This window comes from Cyanistes caeruleus, chromosome 5 (genome assembly GCF_971803275.1).
Source record: "Cyanistes caeruleus chromosome 5, bCyaCae1.hap1.1, whole genome shotgun sequence".
Classification (NCBI taxonomy): domain Eukaryota; kingdom Metazoa; phylum Chordata; class Aves; order Passeriformes; family Paridae; genus Cyanistes; species Cyanistes caeruleus.
Genome location: NC_141705.1, coordinates 7306133 through 7327291, shown reverse-complemented (window position 1 = coordinate 7327291; position 21159 = coordinate 7306133). Strand labels below are relative to the sequence as shown.

Here is a 21159-nt window from a genome sequence, read left to right as displayed (position 1 = left end):
AGTACATCGCTTAGCAAAGTTTGAAAGCTAACAGGGCACATACTTATACCTGTACAGTGGTAGAGGTGGCCCCACTACCTGTTCAGCTAGGGCCTGGTTAATGAATCCAAGGAAAAGGTTACAAAAGGCTGCAACTGGCTTCCTCCTGCTTCTTATTACATCTGACCACTTAAAAAAGAAAGTGACTGCAAATTCTAATACAGCCTAGTCACCTTTGGCACTGGGCTGAGGAAATGAGACTTCACCGAGACAGAGGACCCCCACAAAAAAGTGTGAAAAATTGAAATGACAAGGTTGTGTTGAGAGCTTGTTGAATAAATGAAGGGAATGAATTGAAATTTACATTTATATAGCACTGTTCATCTGTACTGTATCACTCAGGACTAAGGAGTTGGTGGAAGGCTTACTTTGCCAGCACAGCTGCACTGGGGAATGAAGCAGAATTGGACCAAACATCATTTTCCCAGAACCAGACCTACAAAAACAGGAGAAGGGTGAAGAACCTGTGTAAATTGTAAAAAAGGTGTCAGTCAGGGAATAAAACGTAGAGAACTTTATGCATGGAAGTTTAGGAGGTGAGAAAGGTACTGAATATTAAGTTTAGATCATGATTGCAGGAATGAAACAAAGCAAAGAAAAAATAAACAATCTAACCCTTTTATTTGTTCCAGTCCAGGAACAGGTATCCCACCATTTCTCACTCTAAGAAAGTGAAAGACTGCAGCTATGGGGATTCAATAACTCAGCTGTTGCATTGTTACCAGTCCTTACAGTTAGAAAGCTCTTTCTAAAGTAAATCTTAAATTTTCTTCAGTTCATTGAAGTCTATTACTTCCTAATCAATTCTTGCTGAGCATGAGGTTCAACAGAAGAAATCGATCACGGTGCTCTTGATAACAGCTTTTAATATACTGAAAAGTGGATCATCTTCCTGTTGGTCCATGGTACAGCTAAAGTTGTGCTCAGCACCTACCTCTGATTATCTGACCCTCATCTTTTCCTACATATAATGTTACTATTAAAATACCAGAATACAGCACTCCTTCATAGTCTAAACTGAGATCTCTTCCACGTATGTTTGATTCATGTTGGTAATTGGATGTTGGATGTTTGGGAGACAAGCTAGCAATTACAATTGTACACTCACTGACCACTTGTGCACAAGGACAATTTGCCAAAATGACATTTACATACCGGTGGAACTTACAAGTTATTTACCTAATTCATCCTCCAGGGTCCTAGAGAGGAGCTCACCTTGAAGCTATTCTTTCATCCATCTCCTCTGGCAAATCCCAAGTCATCTCATGCTAATGCTGCCACAAATCTGCTTTCTATTACCATCTGCCTCCTAAAAATTAAATTCCTTAAAAGCAGCAAAAGAACATCCACAAGGCAAGAGAAACTGCTACCACTTGCTGGTGCAATAAAGAGTTGGTTGAATACCTGAAAAATTCAGTGCTCAATAAAGTTATTCTTCCAAATGCAGCAGAACACGTGGAACATTGAGCACATTACATTTTTCCAATTTGTTCTGAATTTTAGTGCTATTAAATTTATTTATTATTCATTTATTATTTATTTATTAGGGAAATAGCTTGACCAGTATGTCTGACATGTACACACAGCAGAATTTTCTCCTTTCCTTGCAATAAAAGTCATACAAGTCAGCCCCAAAATCATGAGATTTTAAAACGGTCCATAATGCTGCAAAAATAAGCTGGAGGGTTTTTTTGCAGTGACATTTATATATAAATACAGATTTAAAAAGCAAGTGGCATAACTCACACAAGACATATCATCCCATATCTGCTACATGCTGAAAGCCAAATCCCACATGAACTGGATATGCAGGCATGTGCATTTTCAAGGCACTTTCTCCCACATTTCCTTCTCCCATTTGCCCCTCTCACCTTACTGCAGTGATTTCCTGACAGCTCTTCCCTGACCATCCCTATCCTTTAGCTCCCACCCTTTGGCTTTCAGGGTTGAGCTGCAGGCCCCCTTTCAGCCTCCAACTTACAAGACTCTCCCACTTCCCCAGTGAGCGCTCATCTCCAAAGTGAAGGGTTTCCATCAGCTGGAACATGTTTATTTTCTTGATGGTGGTGATGGGCACCCTGTGCCTCCTGATTTCAGCTCTGCCTCTGCATCAGAGCAAGCAAAGACAGCCAAGGCTGCTCCTGAGAGCATTTCAGGCTGCAGCCCACAAACAGCCTGGTGAGGAGCTGTGCAATACAAAATAGCACCAGTGCTGCTACCATTAAACCCCTTTCTTGAGATTCCTTCTACTGAGATGAAAACACTACTAATTCACAGGTACTAATTAATTCACCATTTTTAACAATCTTAGAATACATAAAGATTTGTTTTACCATTATAATGTTCTTAATATAGTGATTTTGCACAACAGTGGCAGGTCTTTGTTCCTCAACATTAACTTCTATACGTAATAACATAGCATTGGAAAAGACAGTTTTGCTTAAGTGATAAATACTTTGCTTCAGGTGATAAATTTCCACTTTTAAGAAGAGTTTCTTGATTTAAATGCCTAAAAGTTCACATTTTATTTTATTGCAAAAACAAACTCAGAGAAGAGCAGTGGCTTCCCACCTGGCCTCAGATGTGACATGCCTTACAGGTGGGTTCTGCTGATGCCTCTGGCAAAGACACCAAGAAGACACCAAGGAAGACCTCTACACCAAGGAATTCACTCAATGCTGCTGGAAGAAAAAGGAGACAGCAAACCCTCCTTTCTCCTGAACTTTCCTTAACTTTGCAAGTGCTTTCAATTAGCTCACAGTGAAATGGGGCCAGATTTGCAGGCAGAGATAAACATGGAAGATTACAATAGCTCAGAAAGTAATAATACAAATAAGGATCTTTGCTGAAGCAGGATTTAAATAACTAAAAATGTTATTGTTGCTCTGGAGCTGAAACCACAGATGGGAGGAAAATGTTAAATTAAACTTCCAGGGTAAATCAAGTGTTTTTTCACCTTGAGAGCAGACCCATGGCCCAAGATACAAAATACTGGAGTAACATATTGAGAAAACATATCCAGAAGAGGAAAGTCCATGCGTATAAAAATCAAATTTTGCAAACTATAGTGCAACATTGAGAGGAAACACTCAACAGAGCAAGCTCAGAGGGTTAAAGGAATAAAGAGTAAAATTCTGTTGAGCATACATAGTCCATACTCACAGAATAACTAAGGTTGGAAAAGATATTCAAGATCATCAGGTCCAGCCATTAACACAACAGTGCCAAGAGCATCACTAATCCATGTCCCTGAGCACAACAGATATGTGTCTTTTAAATACCTCAGGGATGGTGACTCCACTACTTCCCTGGATGCCTTGTTACTCCACGACACACTAGAAAGAAGAGGCAAAAGAAGAAACTGAGTGGCTGTCAAGGGAGGGAGGTTTGAAAAGTGAGCAAGCTGTCTTAAACTCACCATTAGAAATTTAAAAGGATGCCACTTTGGAGTGAGGACAGAGTCAAGAGGAATATAGCACTTACCAGTGATGCCAGAACCTCTCAAGAGTTTACAACTGGAAAAAGCTGGAAAATAAGAATTATTTCCTCACATCAGAAATGAGGAAATTATTTGCTGCTTTGAGGAGGAGAACTGAATGGAAATCAAGCAGAAAGCTGGCAAGACATTTGAGTGGGAGTAAAACTGAGACTGGTTACTCAGGGTCAGCCAGACTTTCCTCTTTGCCTAGCTTCCTGGGATAATGTCATGCTGAGCAAATGAAAGCAAGACAGCTTTGGGAAATCTGAGGTGGCTGATGGGAAAGGACTATTTTGTACCAACCACCAGTACCAAGAATCCCTGCAGATAAGTGGGCGAGATCTTATAAAAAGCCTTAGATGGCCAGGTACTGAGAAAGAGGCAGAAGCAAAAAGTCTGAGGATTAATAGTGTCAAGGAAAAAACAGACACAAATCCAAAAGCAGCTTATTATATCAGGAAGAAAGAAAGCTACAGTGCTAGGCTGGGGTAAACTTCTAGGCCTAGGCATGGACAGCTTGGTAGACAAAGTTCTCAGGCATCTTGTGAAAATGATTAACATCTGTATTAACATCTGGCATTAAACTGAGTTCCCAGTTGTTCCTCTACCATCATTTCTTCTGGGGGCATCTGGAAGTGTCCTGGACCTACCTGGTTTGTGCTCAGAAGTGAGGCCACAGCTGGTGGAGCAGATGTACAAGAGTTTGAAATATATTCATGAAGAGCAAAGGGGAGTTTGAGCTGTAGACAAGGAACGAAATGGTGTTGAAGGTTCAGCAGGGGAGATAGAAAGGTCATGAATTAAACTCATGAAATGTAAATTGGGAATGTGGGGATGTTTTAGAGAGAGAAAGGAGCAAGGAAATTGGAGGCCTGGGAAAAGCACAGATAAGCTGAATAAACAAAATATAAAGAGCTATCATGGCAGTCATGCGCCTGCACAAAAGAAAAATGCTCTTCCAAAAAACAGATTCCCTATTAAGTGATTTTGCTTGATTTTTTTCATGCCACTCATGAGTTATCAATCTCCCCACCCATAAAGACAAATGTCATATCAGCCCTAACCCATCAGCTATTCTCAATTTATCACCATTTAATATATATTAAAATGCTCTTACCTCTGATTGCAAAAACAAACAAAATAAGGCAACATAAATCAAAAAGAAAGGGAAAGAGAGAGGAGGAGGTTGAAGAGACAGAAGGGAGATCTGCTGCTCAAAAGAATAGATTTTTTTTGCTCTTGATCTTTGCATCCAAGCTCTCAAGGCCTCTCCACCACAAAAATACTCCAATGGTCTCACACTGTAAATCACATCAGTAGTTTATTAATCCCCTCACAACCCAGAAACAAATGCTCAGCCCTGGAAGGAGAGTGGGGAAGCTGCAGAGTAGTAACAAACTCAGCAACCCTACGACTCTCTCTCTCTCTGATCCCATTATAAACTAACACAATATTTTTCTCCAATTTTCAGTCGGTATTGCAGCTCGCAGCAGAAAAGATACTGAAAGCAGCAGGAGCCAGGCAGAGGTGTCAGACTTCAGAGCGGACACTGCCTTGGGACCTGGGGGGGCCAGTAAATCAGTGCACGCTTGTCAACAGCTCCAAGCTGCAGGAATTACTCGAGCGAAAATAACAAATGGCTGTCATTGTGGAGCCAAAAACCTGTGATTATAATTATCACATCCCCAGTGACCTTGCATAAACTTTAATCCCTCTCCAATGGAGCATTTAAATAGCCTGCATCTACTGGCAGGGGACCGTGTCCCCTCAGTTGAAAATACAGGGAGTAGGAAAGAAACGAGCCACAAAGAAACCACCAAGCCCCTCTGTGTCTTACAGCTTGTATTAAAGAGTTGTACAAGAAAAGCCCTGTCACTGTCATTTTAATTGATATTTCATAGTCATCCTGGATTCAAAATGCCACGGTGGTGTCCAAATTCAGCTAATCCCAGCACCAAGCATTTTAATCAGATGAAAAGGTCAAATACTCCAAGTTTTCATCACTGCATTCAGTGGGCTGAGAAAGTGGGTATACAAGGTGTGTGGATGGGCTGCTGAGTCAAGGAATCTTCAGGGAGGAAACCTCCCTCCACCTTGGAGAGGTTAGCTCACCCTTGAAGGTCCCACCATGATCAAGACTTGAGTGAATTCTTCAGGTTTAATAAAGATCTTTTTCCACTGCTAAAATCAGGTATTTTAGCTGCTTGAATACTTTCATAGTACCCTTAGAGCCACGACTGGATGTCTTTAAAGAATTAAGGACAGTTATCTGATGGTACCATGTTCTACTTCTCTAGGTTGTAAATGTACTTCCATCCAATACAGACAGGTGTTGCAGAAAACACTAGAAGCTCTGAATCTGGGGAAAGGAAAAAATCTGATTCTAAAGGATTTCACTGTCCTCATGTTTCTGATCCTGAAAGGATCCTTTTAGGGAAAAATATCTTTCCATGCTATTCTGTACTCCAAAGCACACCGAAAGCACAACAGGTGCAGGAATTTAATGAGATTGTCTTGAAATTGTAAGAACCAAGTTGCTCCATGATAGTCAGATTAGTAGTGCACCAAAATTGTTACACTTGCAAACCAGGTGATTTCCCCCAGAAAAAAAAGCACCTCCTGGAGTCAGCAGATGCTCCCACATACAGGCAAACAGCAAATGTGGGTTTAAAATATGAAACTTTATATCTTCCATACAGGTGTTAACAATGTTCTGCACAAGCTTTGCACCATGGTATCACATAACAGCAATTTTTTCTTCAATATTTCTGCAAGAAGAGAAAATGAACTTATTACTGGAAAAGAGCTTTGCTAATTGCACAGTCTTTCATTAGGTTTCAGAGAGAGTACAAGAGAATTGCTCATTCAAATTAGCAGTAATTTTAACAAATTCAAAATTTTTAAAACAGAAAAATAAGAGGAACATTAAGTCTTAAGGGAAAGCCATTTACTGAGATAGGGCAAAAATTTAAGCATTTCTATATTAGTGTGTAGATTGGTGTATGTAATCCCTACCTGCACTTCTCCATGTTGAATAAATTAAGTAAAAGTCATCTACAACAAGAAATATATTTCATAAAACCAGAAAATTTTACTGTCTAGAAAAGCAGAAGTACTTGAAATAGATTAGTTCATGCCCACACTAAGTTTTAAATGTTGGAATTAGAGATAAAAATGGTTAAGAAGTAGCCTTTATACAGTTAAAGGGCTAGAATGGATCACAAAGGTGCTTACTCATTTAAGGTGGTTTTCCAAGTCAATAAAAGCCCAGTATATATTCCAAAGGGAGAATTCTTCCAAGCAGCTGCATTAACCTAAACCCCATGTCCTGGCAAGCCTCTAGCAAGCTTCTGCAACAGTGTTGGCCCCATTTGACAGGGCATTTGAAAACACAGCTACAGCAAAAACAAGTCTCATTTCTGCTCTGTGTTGGAATTAGGATGTTCTTTGGACCAGAGAGACAGGGTGGAGAGAGAGAGAGAGAGAGAGAGTGAGAGAGAGAGAGAGGGAGAGAGAGAGCGAGAGAGATCCTCACAGAGCTTTGTATGCCTGAGGCACTCTGGAAATAAGTGGTGGCATAGGAGAGACAGGTCTTTTCAGCCACTGGCACAGGAACTGGACTGAATCCAGGTGCCCTCAGAGGCTGTGACACCAAGGCCACTCCACAGCCACCACAGAGTAACAAATTCCACCAGCCTCGTTCATTTGAAATGAAAACTCTCTGTTTGCATCACTGCAACATAAATAAATACATTCAATATCATGGAATAGTAGCTTGGCACATTTATCCTCCAGTCAGGAATCATTCCAAACACCATCTCTCCTTTCGTGATTACCAAAGTGATTCAAGTCTAGAGCTGTATATTCTACGTGCTGCATGCATGAAGATCTGGTAAAATCCCTCTGTTTTATCCCACATACTGGTGATGAGCTACCACCAGTTATCTTTCCATTTTGTTTCTCTTTTGACACTCAATCCAACCCCACTCTTCCAACACTTTTTTCCATCTCATCTTGGAGAATGGGCAGTTTCAGAATTTTTTTCTTTTTCTTCATGCCAATAACTGTAAAACAACTGACAGCAACTATCATCAGTGTTAGATTAATGGTTGGACTTAATCACATTAGAGATCTTTTCCAATGTTAATGATTCCATGATTATTATAAGATCAACTTTTAGTTGCTTGTATCAACTTGCATGTATATTATTTTGTGAATTCAACTCTAAGGAAAAAAAAGGACAAAATCTGCACTTTATGTGTTTTAATACTTGAAAAGACACTAAATCTGGCACAAAATCATACATAAACCCCTGATAGCATTGGCAATTTTTCATTATTTACTATGAAGTTAGTACCATGGGAAAGTGTTATCCCTTTCTTCCCTATTATGAGAAAAATCACAGGCACTTGCCACCACATATTTTATATTATGATCCTGTTCTGGGTATATGTTCATCAAAATTTAAAGTTTTTAGAAATAGCTACTGCTGTACTGTGGAATTCCTTTGAAACTATAGAAATTTAATGGTTGTGAGAAGAGAATGATGCCCTGTGAATGAACATTTCATTTTTTCCCAGTGGCCTGGGCTTTTTACATAAGCCCTTTGCAGTCCTGTGACCCTGACATCCCAGTAAAAAAACACAGCAGTGATGTTTGTGTGATACAGCAGGACCAGGTGACTGTACAAATGGGACATTTTTGAGGAGTTTCAATTTCAGCACAGAGCAAGTTGAATAAACAGCTCATAAAACTGCCTTCACATTATGGGGCAAATTGCTCATCTCTGACTCACAGTTGCTCTTGGCTTCCCGTTCAGAACTCTTTCCACGAGTCCCAGTGGCATTAATGGCAGCTCCACAAGCAGAACAAATAGACAATCATTTCATACTGAGAGAAGAATTTCCCCCACATGGTGTGTGTCCATCACACAAACCCACCTTGCACCAAGGGAGGGAAACAACTCCTGTGAGCCTCCCCATCCCTCCCTCTGCATCCCCCCCTCTCTGCTCTGCTGCCTGTAGCCACCAGCACCAGGCAGGCAATCTGACATTTTTAACAGCTTTTATCTTTTCATAACCCTGGCTCCCAGCTGTTTCACGTTTCCCTGCACTTTTCTGCCGCGATGCTGGGTTCACTCAAAAGACAACCCTAGCGTACTGAAATGCCAACAGCAATCTCCAGCCCTGTAATATTTTGGCCTCCTAAAGACCCCATCCTGAGGAGAGGGTTACTCTGAGAATGCAGTGAGACCCAGATGAATAGAGATGTCACTACCCTTGGTGAGATCCTCTGTACTTGAGCTAAACAAGGAACCTCACCACGCCTCAGCACAAGTCAAAACCAGGTAGGAAAGAGAAGGCAGAAATGGGCTGCCTTACCCCAGGTGAAATCACCCCATGGCTTCTGATCACCATGAAAATTTAGGTGCTGGGCAATGCATCTGGATCTTGGCACTGTAGTGTCTTTTTTCCCAGCTTTTGCAGAATAATTTACTGACTGGAATTATCTATTTTTCCAAGTTAATTTTTTTCCTTTCTAAGCCATACAGACCATCAGACTGGTGCTGGATAGAGTTTAAACACCCATAAGCTTCAAGCACTCAACAATTCTTTTCCCAAGAGAAATATTCAAAGTATTTCTTTCATATTTTTTACTCCTAGCCCTTTCCTCAAGACATATGTCCTGTATGAAGTTCAGACTGGGCTTGAAGAAAGAAGAATCTGTATTTAGAGAGCAGTATTCCTCTGCCATGACTTCAAAAGTGTTTCTGAGTCCCAAACTTTTCACAGTGTTTCAAATCCCTAAAGAATATGGACCTGACCTTGGGATCTTCAAGAGGCTTTTCTCCTGAAACTGGTGTGTTTTCCAGCAATAACAACAGCCAACCTGCTTTCTTCTGAAAGAAAAAATAAAAAACAAAAAAATCAATTTATCAGAAAATCTTCATCTATAATCAGCTCCAGGCAGCACTGCCAGCTTTAGTTCCAGGTTTCCCTCACAGTGTAGCTTCCTTCTTCAAGCTGACCTCCCACAGTCATATAAATACAGCAAAAACAAGAGCCTGTCTATTCAAAGGATCATTCTGATTGGTAGTTGTGCCCAAAACTTGCAATATAAAACCTATAGGTTTAAAATTGAGAAGTCAGTTAAGAGACATGGAAATTGCATGTACTACTTTTTTGATTTAAATTTTTGAGAGTGTCACCCTCAATTTCTCTGTCCTTTGAGGTAGAAATGTAGTTCATCTTTCTTCTGGTAGGAAGCTGAAAGCACTCTCTTTTCATTCCTGATTCATTTCAGCTCTTTTCTGTGTGGGTAAGGTTCATGTGGTTTGATGTCTGATAATGAAGATTTGGCACAGCTTTAAATATAAGTAATTAGGGAATCCATTGACCATAACAAACAATGGACCAAAAAAAAAAAAACTTGTAGAGAAGGTACTTCCCAGTTATAATAGCATTCCCATTATAGCAATTTTTGCCTGTAATTATAATTCACAAATTTAATTCACTCAAAAAAACAAATACTTTTTTTTTGCTTAAATATCTTAAATCAAGCATTAAATTACAGCTCTTTCAGGAATGAACCTCATCATTAGCTTTCTTATGTGAAAGAGAAAAAAGTAACTCTTGAAAATCTGCATTTAAGGGGCAAGTGCAAGACATCTACACAATAAAATCCCCTGGTACACTTCCACATATCACATGTCTATGTGCTCACATATACATATATGCACATGTGCATTTATGGATGCATATTTCTATATTTTATATGTTTACACACACAAACATACATTCACCCTAAGAAAAAGAAACCTGCAATGATAATGTGATCCCCACTAGCCCAGCACTTCAATTATAAAGCAATCCTAGCACAAATCCAGAAAATGTCACTGTCACATGCTTCCTTTGTATGCTGTTGAAAATACCTCCAAACTTTGGAAATTAATCACACAGCAATGCCAATCTTTTAAGCCAGGCATCTATGAACCAACCTCTTCCCTACTGAATGAATTACATTGAAATCATATAATTGCAGGCTGCCATTCAGTCACCCTTAACAATAGGAGACTTTGAAAATTGGAAATTTTTTTCCCATCTGACTCCCAACTTGCAAGCATGAAGCATACAGCAAAAGCTTGGTGCCTTTTAAATTACCTAAAATCTACATCCTTCAGACAAATGAACAGGGAGAAAAAAAAAAAAAGGGTGCAATTTAAGGGCAAATCATTTTGTGTTAATCCTTGGGAACTCAAAGCATGAAGATAAAAGAAGAAAAAATACAGGTTTCACTTTGCTCATTATGGGACATTGACTTTCACCTAATAGTATGCAATTAAAATTTCTTCATGAGATTTCCTTATTGAAATAAGAAAGATAGTGCCGTGCTGAATGTGGTGATAGATCTGGTATAAACGTGCTTCCTGGACAAACTGATTTATCATGTCTCATTCCAGCAGTACTTTCTTGCTTGCTCATTTCTCATCTTATTACTGTGAAGTTGTAATTAAAGAGGATCCTCCCACAGAGAAGAGTTCTCCTTCAGGACAAGTTAAATTATAAATGCACTGTTCTTTCTCTGAAACCAATTTAAAGGGGCAGTCTGCTGTGGGAAAGATGCACATCTAATTCTTGGGGCTCCTGGCTCTGTAATTTTATGCAGGTCTCTTTCTGTTAGACACAGAATAAATTTGGTTTGCCAACTGGGTTTCCTGGGAAAACATACCTCTGCAATTGACTATTTCAATTTAAATACAAAGACAATTCAATTAAAATGGTATTGAACCACTGTGCCTGATTTACTTCAAAGATACTTCATGTATGATCACTCGTATAATACACCAAAATATTTCAGAGGGCACTGCAAAACTACTTTAGGACTAGAGCCTGTAAAAATTCTCCCTATTCTTCAGGAAAAATAGAGCAACAGAACAACATCTGACCACAGTCAACACTGACCATTATGAGACTAATTTGCTAGGAAGACACTACCATAAAAAAACACAAGCAGTAGGCATGAGATTAATTTGACAAGCTGATATCCTTCTTCTGCCAAATTCTCAGCCTTTCAAATACACAGACTTGCACCAACTAAAGTTAAAATAGAAAACATTATTTGTTGTCCTGTATTTGAGCTCATATCCCCATTGCATTAAAATATTTGTATTAAGCAATGGCAAAAATCCAGTTTTCTTCAAGGGAAGAGATTCCAATTAAGGACACCCAGTGGTGCTGTAACTGAAGAAGGTTCTTGTGCCTTTGTATCTGAACACCTAAACCTAAATACAGGGTACCCCCATTAGACTCATCCCCTCATTTTTGTTGTTCCCAATGTCCTTACTTTATAAGAACGTGAGTTCCAGGAATAAGAGTTATTCATATCACTTCACAGCAGCTCTTGAAGTAACTTCTGATGCTTCCCTGGGGACTCTGGAAAGACAGAATCAGTGGGTGAACTTCATAAAATGGGGCAAGGAGAGAGGAATACACTGAAAAATAGGGGTGAGCTCTCTGAGCTTGGAATGCTCATCCAGGAATGAGAATCCTTTCTTAGCTATGGAGTATATATGTACCTTAATATTAAGCATTACTGTCATGGTATCCTGCCTTTAATGTCAAAGTGGGATCTGAAAGAATTCAGATCTCTTGATAATGAAAATCCATCTGATACTCAAAAGGCTCACATAACAATGAAACAGCCTTTTACACTGCTACATCCTATAGCTTTATATTTCTCCTTGAGTCCATTAATTTAATTGCATCTCTGGATTTAATTTTAAAATATTTTATTGTAATCATAGGAGACAGCAATAATTTATTAATGTGCTCAGTAGCACTATGACACACTAAGGGCAGCATTATATTTGCAGACATATAATTTCAGAGCTAATTTCATAAAAGTATGGGTGAACTTGATCCTTAAATTAAAACCATTGTCCTTTGCTAGAGAATTAAGACAGGCAATTCATCCTGTGTCATATCTACAATGTTTTAAATGTGATGCAAAGACCTGCATAAAAGTGAGGTGTTTGCAGCAGCTGATATGACTATGAGGGTCTAGATCCCATGAGGAAGAAAAATGGAAAAACAGTATTGTGCTTATAGACAGTGACATATTATAACTGAATATTTTTAAGTCCTTTTCAAAATATAAATTATAATTATATAATTTTTATATGTAAAAATGCTAAACAAAAAATATCTGAATTCAGCTTTAAAAACCATGGTGTCTCAGTAAATATTATTTCCTTGGCTTCTGTTTCTCCTTTACCTGTTTTCTTTCCCATTTTGCCAAGAGAAAAGAAATTGTGGCAAGGAAAAAAGGAAAACAACACAGGACCCCAAAATCCCACCATTGCTTGCTCCATCACATTTTTTGCTGATAATTCTGTGTGTTCTATTAGTACTGCAGATTGTCTGTGCTAATGAGTTGCAAATTTTCATATTCAAAAGTACATTTCCATTTTCATGGAACACACGAGGTCACATCAACATATGTGTGTTTCTGTGGGTGGCTGCAAGACCTAAAGAAGGGGTAACATCAGGCAGGTGGCCTGTCTCTAGTGGGGTTCCACAGGGCTCCATCCTCAGCCCTCTGCTCTTCAACATCTTCATGAATGACCTGGACAGGAGACGGGGAGGGACACTGAGCAAGTTCACAGATGATACAGAACTGGGAGGAGCTGTTGAGTCCCTCCAAGGCAGGGAAGCCCTGCAGAGAGACCCCCACAAATGAGAGGGCTGGACAATCACCGACCGTGTGAGCTTCAACCAGGAAAGCGCCGGATTCTGCACCTGGGATGGGACAACCCTGGATGTACGGACAGGCTGGGGAATGAGGGGCTGGAGAGCAGGGCCATGGAAAGGGACCCGGGGACCCTGCTCAGGGGCAAGTTGAACTGAGCCAGCAGTGCCCTGGCAGCCAGGAGGGACATCCCTGTGCTGGGGACATCAGGCACAGCAGCACAGCCGGGCAAGGCAGGGATTGTCCCGCTCTGCTCTGGGCTGGGGCGGCCTCACCTCCAGTGCTGGGGGCAGCTTTGGGTGCCACCATAAAAGAAAAACATTAAACTATTAGAGAGTGTCCAAAGGAGAGCAAGAAAGATGGTGAAGGGCCTTGAGGAGAAGCCGTGTGAGGAGAGGCTGAGGGCACTTGGTCTGTTCAGCCTGGAGGGGACTGAGGGGAGACCTCAGTGCAGGTACAGATTCCTCGAGAGGGGAAGAGGAGGGACAGACACTGATCTCTTCTCTCTGGGGACAGTGACAGGAGGCAGGGAATGGCCTGAAGCTGTGCCAGGGAGGTTTAGGTTGGATATCAGGAAAAGGTTCTGTCCCCAGAGGGTGGCTGGGCACTGAACAGGCTCCCCAGGGCAGGGGTCACAGCCCCAGCCTGACAGAGCTCAGGGAGTGTTTGGACAATGCTCTCGGGCACAGGGTGTGACTCTGGGGGATGCTGCTGTGCAGGGACAGGAGCTGGACTGGATCATCCTTTTGGGTCCCTTCCACCTTAGAAGATTCTGTGATTCTGAAATCCACTTCAAAGGTCCTTTTCTATAAAATTTTAACACATTTAGATATCACATAGAAGGTGAGGTGTATAAACAGTCACAAAGTAGTCAGAAAAAAGAAACATAACCATTGACTCAATGTCACTTTTAGTCAAGTAAACATTCACAATAAGTGATTTTTTGAGGCATTCCCTGCTCTGATAAAAACCTCCATTCTGTTTGAAATTATAGAAGATACTGGTTGTAAAGAGTTTTTTTCTAGTTATATCATTTAACACAGAGAAAATTTTAAAAGTTCAATAAAGTGACTTAAAACCTCAAATACTCTTAATCTGCTTTCCAAAGTGTCTAGGATCAGATTAGATCTGAATTTATACAGAATTTCATGTGCAAAAATTCTCTAAAGTTGCATATTGCTTGCCAAGCTTCTGACAAGGAAGAATTTTTACAGATGAATTATTACTTATTAACTTACAGCATGGCAAATAGAGCTGCTGTGGGCAGCACCTGGTCAGAGCCAAGCAGACAAAGAGCTGTGCTCTCACCAGTTTATGGGGTAAAGGGACAACTGGAGAAACTACAAGTCCAAGCAGAAGATAAGCAAAGCCAGAAGTGCTCATTAGCTCTCAGTCCCAGGACAGGTAGGGATTCAGACACTGCACATAAAGAATTACAATCTAGATGCAGAGAATAAATAAAAGAACATCCCCAACCAGCAGACTCCTCTCAGTCCCTACTCCCTTTTGTTCCTACCAGTTACTTCTGCTGGCTGACAAATCATCTCCCTGACACAATAAATTTGTTCTGGAACATTATCTCAGGCTGAGGAAGGTCAGGATGTGCTAAAGGTCATGTATGTATTAACCCACTACATGAGAGTTCCCACCTTTAGTTTAGAACACAGTCTTAAATTATAAACTATTGAACTGGCTATAACAGATCCCTCATAAACAGCCTCATTTACCTGACACGGTCTCGAGATCTGCCTGAACACCTTGAAAACAGGCCTGTGTCCTGTCACTCCAAGGTATTATTAAAGGCAAAATCCATTCTGTCAAACACTGGGCAAGTGGAGCTAAAGTCCCAGAGACAAGGGAAATGAGGACAGTCTGATTCCAGCCCCAGCTAAATTCGGGTGCAGAGCACACACACTGGATCAGGGTCTGGTCTGAGACAACAGAGACCATGGCTACAGGAGTCTGCACTTGACTCCAAGATTACTTCAGCACCTACAGAGGTTGTAGTATATTATATATTTTATGTTTTCTGCCAAAAACATGGTCATGGAGTTTTGATGCTGATTCATCACTTCTTAATCTAGGGGAAAAAAAGGAGGAAGGAAAGAGGGGTCATCTTATTAACATCTCTGTATACTACCATTTATTTGCAATTTCCAACCAACTGTGAGATCTGGGACAGGAGATCAGGAATCAAAGGCCAGTAAAAGGATCTGGCTGCAAACAGCATTTTTGACTCACTTTCCTTGACAGAAAACCATTCTCTGGCAATTGTGGAAAAGGGAAATGTTGGCTTAGTGCAAAGAGCAAACACAGAAATCTTTTAAAGACACAGATATCTTGTATCTCTGCCTTCAGTGAGCTGTTTCTCCTTTTTATTCTCATTTTCACTCTCCGTCTGTCTTCATTAGTCTGCTGGCACTCTGCTAGGATTAGTGGGCTAGTTTCCATGGTTTCTTATTTTCACTTTCTATCTTTCTTTGCTTAACTCATTAAATTGCTCATTACTTCACTGCACTTTACAGGAGACATATTTATTGTATTAGTTACACAATGGCCAGATTAGTAAGTGATAGGCAGTTTGCTATTTGAAAGAACATATTCTAATAGCAGAAAGGAAATTCAGGAGACACAGATATTATCTACTAGTTGTAACAAAACTGGGATAGCTAGTAACTGCTAAATGTTTACCCTTTATCACTAGAAATATGCTACATGATTATAAAAAAGCTGGTGCAGCACCCACACTGCTCTTGCTCCCCAGCAAAGGGAAGCATCATGCAGAGCTCTCAGGACCAACACCATCTTTACCTTCTCCTCTTTACCTTCCATGACAAATTGCCATGATAAAAATGCCCAGACAATGGCTTTTCCCAAGTTTGGGAGGAGCACACACAAGCCTCCCTCTGGCTGCTGAGGAGGAGAGGAGCAGGGACAGCAGGGAGGAACCAGGGTATCACAGGCATTGTCCTGGCCAAAGGAAGCCCTCTGGCATAAAAACTGAGCTCAAACTCAAGAGTCTTGGCACCACTTCTCAGATTTCCACCATACTTGTGCCAATTGTATTACAAGGAAATTAATTCTGATTAATTTCTGATACTCATGTCCTGGTAAAATTCTTGAGTAAAAATGACTTTTCACTTCAGTGGGAGCACAGTGGGGCTGGCTGAGAATACTCAAGCCTGTATTCAAAGCAGTTTTCAGCCCTAATTCAGTTTCCTGTGGTCGGCCTCTGGAGTTTTTTATTTGTTTGGTTTTCTGATTGTGACAACTTCAACACCCACTTCTCTGCCAATTCACCTCCACTGTCTGTTCTTCATTTTTCTAATAAATCCCAACTCCTCATCCTCTCCATTCAAGTACAGTCCATTTCCCTCTCTGGTCAAGTCACCAAGGGTGCAGAACAAGACAGTGTACCTTGCACCTCTCACTTACTCATTTGATCTTTCCACAGTTAAATCTAACCTAGTTGATTCAATTATGCTGAAGTTTCTCAGATGCTGAATGTAATCATCCATGCTCTGTCTCTTTAGCTTGACAGCCCTCCAAGACACAATTCCTTTCAGCTGAATTAAGATCTTTCCTGCAGTTAGTGAATAGTATATACAGGGGTTCATGCCACTCATTCATCTTCTCTGGGAGTTCATTTATCACTTGAAGGTAATCTACTGTGGAGAATTTTGATCAAGAGGATGCCTGATTTTTTTTTTCTTTCTTTTTTTGGTGGTTTAAAGAAAATTCATTAGTTTTTAAAGGATTACCTGGGTCCCTTGGCCAAACTTAGTAGACATAAAGGGCTTTCCACAGGATTTATGAAATGTAGCTTTCCTTTTTATCTGAGTTGTATGGAAATGAGATTTCTTTTTCCTCCAATAAACCCTATGAATGCTTTTATTTTTTAGGATGTGAACAGGAGCAATTCTCTTTCACTATCCTTTAATGTTAGCCTTCTGTTGCTGGCTTTACCATTTCATTTTATACATTCTGGCATAGAATGGAAGCACTGATGTTTGCTAAGTTTGTCAGCAGGGCTTTTCTACAGTAAACTTTATCTTGAATTCCTACTGATAACAGTTTTGCTCTTCAAAGAATATCAAATCTGTCCAAGACTGCTGTTCTATCATTGCCCTTGATAGAGAATAAGATCATCTTTTGTCATCAAGAAGAATTTGTTTTCTGATAATTTTATATCCTGTAAAGCCTTCAAAAACTGTCCCAGGTTTAAGAATGCTGTATCTTTGAATATTTTGTAGTTCTTCAATTTAATTAATTATCTTTAAAAATATTTTTGATGCAATACAGTGAAACAAAAAACATATCTCCTCAAACTTCAAAAAAGAAATATATGAGGGTACAGCAGAATAGCGCATATAAGTGAGACAGATATGAAAAAGACATTTTTAAGGTTGGAAAGCACCAAGAGTGACCCATTTATTTCTCAGAGCTGTTTGAAAAACACATACATTGCAATTCTGTATATGTATGTTGTTCCTTATAAGATAAATGCTTCAGCAACCCCTGCTGTATAAAAATCTCACTGTTAAGCCTAAACAAGAAACTGACTATCCCTGAATCACAAGCCCACTGAAGAAGGGAAGACAGAAGAACAGGATTTGATGATAAAGGGAAGAGGAATGTGCTGTTTGCAGTCAGGGCTGGAGATGGAGAACCAGCTCTCCCTTACCACTCATCAGGCAAAGCCCTGCTCCAAAAAAGGGTGCTGGGAGTTTTGGAAGGTGGAGCTGGTTGTTATGGTTTCTGATATGATGAACATGGATGTTTTTATCACTGTGGAATTGCCACCACTGTTAAAGCTTAGCACAACCAAAAGCTACAAAGGTTAATTTTCCTTTTTAACAATTTCATCTAAAAAATTATTTTACATTTCAGTAAGTTTTCTTCCCATGATTCATAAACAGAAAAATGCATGGGCAACCCAGGGAGAACTTTTCCCTCGCACAAAAAAACAGACAAAAATTAAATACTTTTCACTGTTTCTGTGTTAAAATTAAGACTTTTTAAATGAAAAATTACTTTCTGGAGAAACCTGTAAAACAGAATGCCTGAAATGGTTTAATGTTTTAAAAAATTTAATAAAATTTGGTATTTAATTACAGAAAAATAAAACAATCTAGTTTTTAAACTCCACTCCTGCCTACTTGGTCTTTCATCTGTATGTCTTTGGCACCTGCTGGTACCAAATTTCATTCTCTCTAGAGCACGACCACTGGTCAATCCTTATATCAGTTCTTTCGAATTAGGAAGACCATGTTTCATCCTTGAAACTATAATACCACCAGAGCCTGGCCTAAGCTGGAATCTGGCAAAACATACCTCCTCTCCAAGGGGGAGTAATATCTGGGGGTGTTCAATCTGAAAACAGCTTATGTATTCACTCAGAAATGTTTTTCCCATAGAGGGAAGGGGAAATATTGTCACATGTACTCTGCTTATAAATTAAAACACTGAAAATATCAAAACTCTACCACATTCAATCCAAAAAAGCAATTTTGGGCCAGCTCCCATTAATCCTTTTTGACTTACACACTATAAGCAGAAAGCTCATCTCAGTGGCTCTTCTGTTACTTCCTTTGAAGGGAAGACATATCTCAGTCAATAACATCTTCATATTTTTATTGAGAACTAAAAAAGTTGTGCCACATTTTAGCACATTATCCAACACATGTGCTTAAGAATCTAACACTTCAAGTACAGCACTTCCTTGACACCCATCCATCACCAGGTGGTGGCACCAGGCTTGACATGCAGGGAGCTGACCCACCACAGACACCCCCACCCCATCACACGGATGCTCTGCAAATTATTCACACCTAAAATCTGCTGTCCCACCACAGCATCTTGCTCACCACACCACTTCTGCATTCAGCCCTGTTTAGTGTGTCCTGTTTCCTGTTCAGTCCTATTGCAGTGAAAGCTCAGCTCTGTAACACCCTGACCCTCCTGTCCCCACTCCATCAGAGCACTGACCTGTGAGCACACGAGTGGTCCTGCGAGCCCTGGGGTCCAGCACTGGCCCAAATTTGTTACTGAAGTGGACCCAGGGTGTTTAGCATGTGACACAATCAACTTCTTGAGACTTTTAGACTCGTGTGCTGGAGAGCATTTTTATTCTGTGACTGCTCTTACTTGTTTTGACAAAGATACTGTGCTAATAAAGTCATCAGAGCTTTGCTTTTACTCATTAATGAAAGCATTCATGGGCACGTCCATGTGTCTATAGATTACTGTGGAAAAACACAGTAATTGTAAAATTAAGGATTCTATGCAACTGTTCTTATTATTATTTGAAAATCTCTGATGGAATTGGTACAAAGTGCAGAAATTTCATCCCTCTTTCATCATTACCTGAACCTGTAAACTGAGAAAGTGTTCAAAAAAGGCCTAATAACTCACCATATTCTCTGACCCTGCTGCTATTACAAAATAACTGCTCATCTTTTTGTATATTATTACTTAAATAAAAACATTGACCCTAACATCCTAACCTTTTTAACCTAAAGGATATTTTCTTTGTTGCATTACAATGCTCTAAATTGTGTACAATTACCCCTGTTTTCTTTGAAATACTCAGTAAGGAATAAGCAGAAGCAATTAGAATAAGAACAGAAACATTAAGCATTAAGTAAAAGCAGAAGCATTGGCTTGCAAGGAACCTGTTTGCTGCCTGTAGAAGACAAGATTATTGTATACTTTGTTTAACACCCAGGCAGCAGAATGCAGGACCCTCTGGTACTTTTTATTTATTTACTGGCAATCTGCTGTGTTATATCAGATGAGGCTCTATAAATACTAGTAAAAAACTATAATTGCACTCCAGAGCAAACAAACTTCTTCCAAGCATTGTAATCTGAATGCATCATACCCCAAGTGGGTGCAGCTCAATGAATCAAGCTGTCCTAGACTCTAACTGAAAGGCATAATCCGCTTAGAAGAAGCACCAAGGGAACAGAAATACTATCAGTTCCAATGAAAACAGTTATCTGCTTTATTTAGCAGTCCCTCTCTTCCTCAGCTCCCTGCATTCAAGATACCCCACAACCTTCTGCTCTCTTCTTGTCCAGGCTTCCATATGGCCTGAAGCACACCAGAAACAAAGGGCTCAGTCGTGACACACCAGTTTGGGAGTTTGGCCTGGTTAATTACTCTGCTGTAGTGTAGGAAAGGGTTGGCATTAACTTGTACTCATCAGGTACATGAGATAAACCAATGCAACCAGGAAGAATTCAGTCTCCCAAACCTTTTCTGCACAGTAGTGCAGGTGATAAGTACCTTATCCCCTGTGGTACCATGCAGACATGGGTGGCTGGAAGAGGTGATGTGATTTACTCAGTGAGAACGAATGGGCATGCAATTCCAGCCTGAAACAAGGAACAAGAGCTGTATGATAGATCTAGATGCAAAGAGATTTTGCCCTGGTTGCTGAGATAATTCAGTCTGTTAAAATTCCTGCAGTTTTCAATGAAATAAAGATGTAACAATAAAATATAAAAAAATTTAAAAATCTCAGATTTAGATTAGTTATTTAAACCACAATGAAAAAATAAACTGTTTATAAGCTATATACAGTTTTCTTTCTTTTTGAGAAATATTTCTATATTTCTATTTCTTGATAGTCAATTCATTTATACAGTTATAATCAAAACCTATTTCATTTACAATACCTGTTTGATATCTAATCTATTCAATACAGTAGCAAGTTATAGATGTGTTGTTCCATATCTATAAGATAAAACAAATGTTAGTCACCTAAAACATCTAACATATAAAAAAATACAAAAGCATAATGATGTTATCTTGTTAGTACCATATATATGCAAACATTCTGTGGACATTTCAGCCAGGAATAATAAGAGATCCTCAGAAGATAGGAACAA

General features: G+C 39.7%; 1 long non-coding RNA gene across 1 annotated transcript in view; it reads right to left on the bottom strand.

The window, feature by feature from the left end:
- The window catches only part of LOC147652905 (uncharacterized), a 66084-nt gene that overhangs the window by 14956 nt on the left and 29969 nt on the right, over positions 1-21159 (bottom strand). The window contains exon 3 of the long non-coding RNA XR_015287049.1: positions 11861-11949. This is a non-coding gene — a long non-coding RNA (uncharacterized LOC147652905). The remainder of the gene's footprint in view (positions 1-11860; positions 11950-21159) is intronic.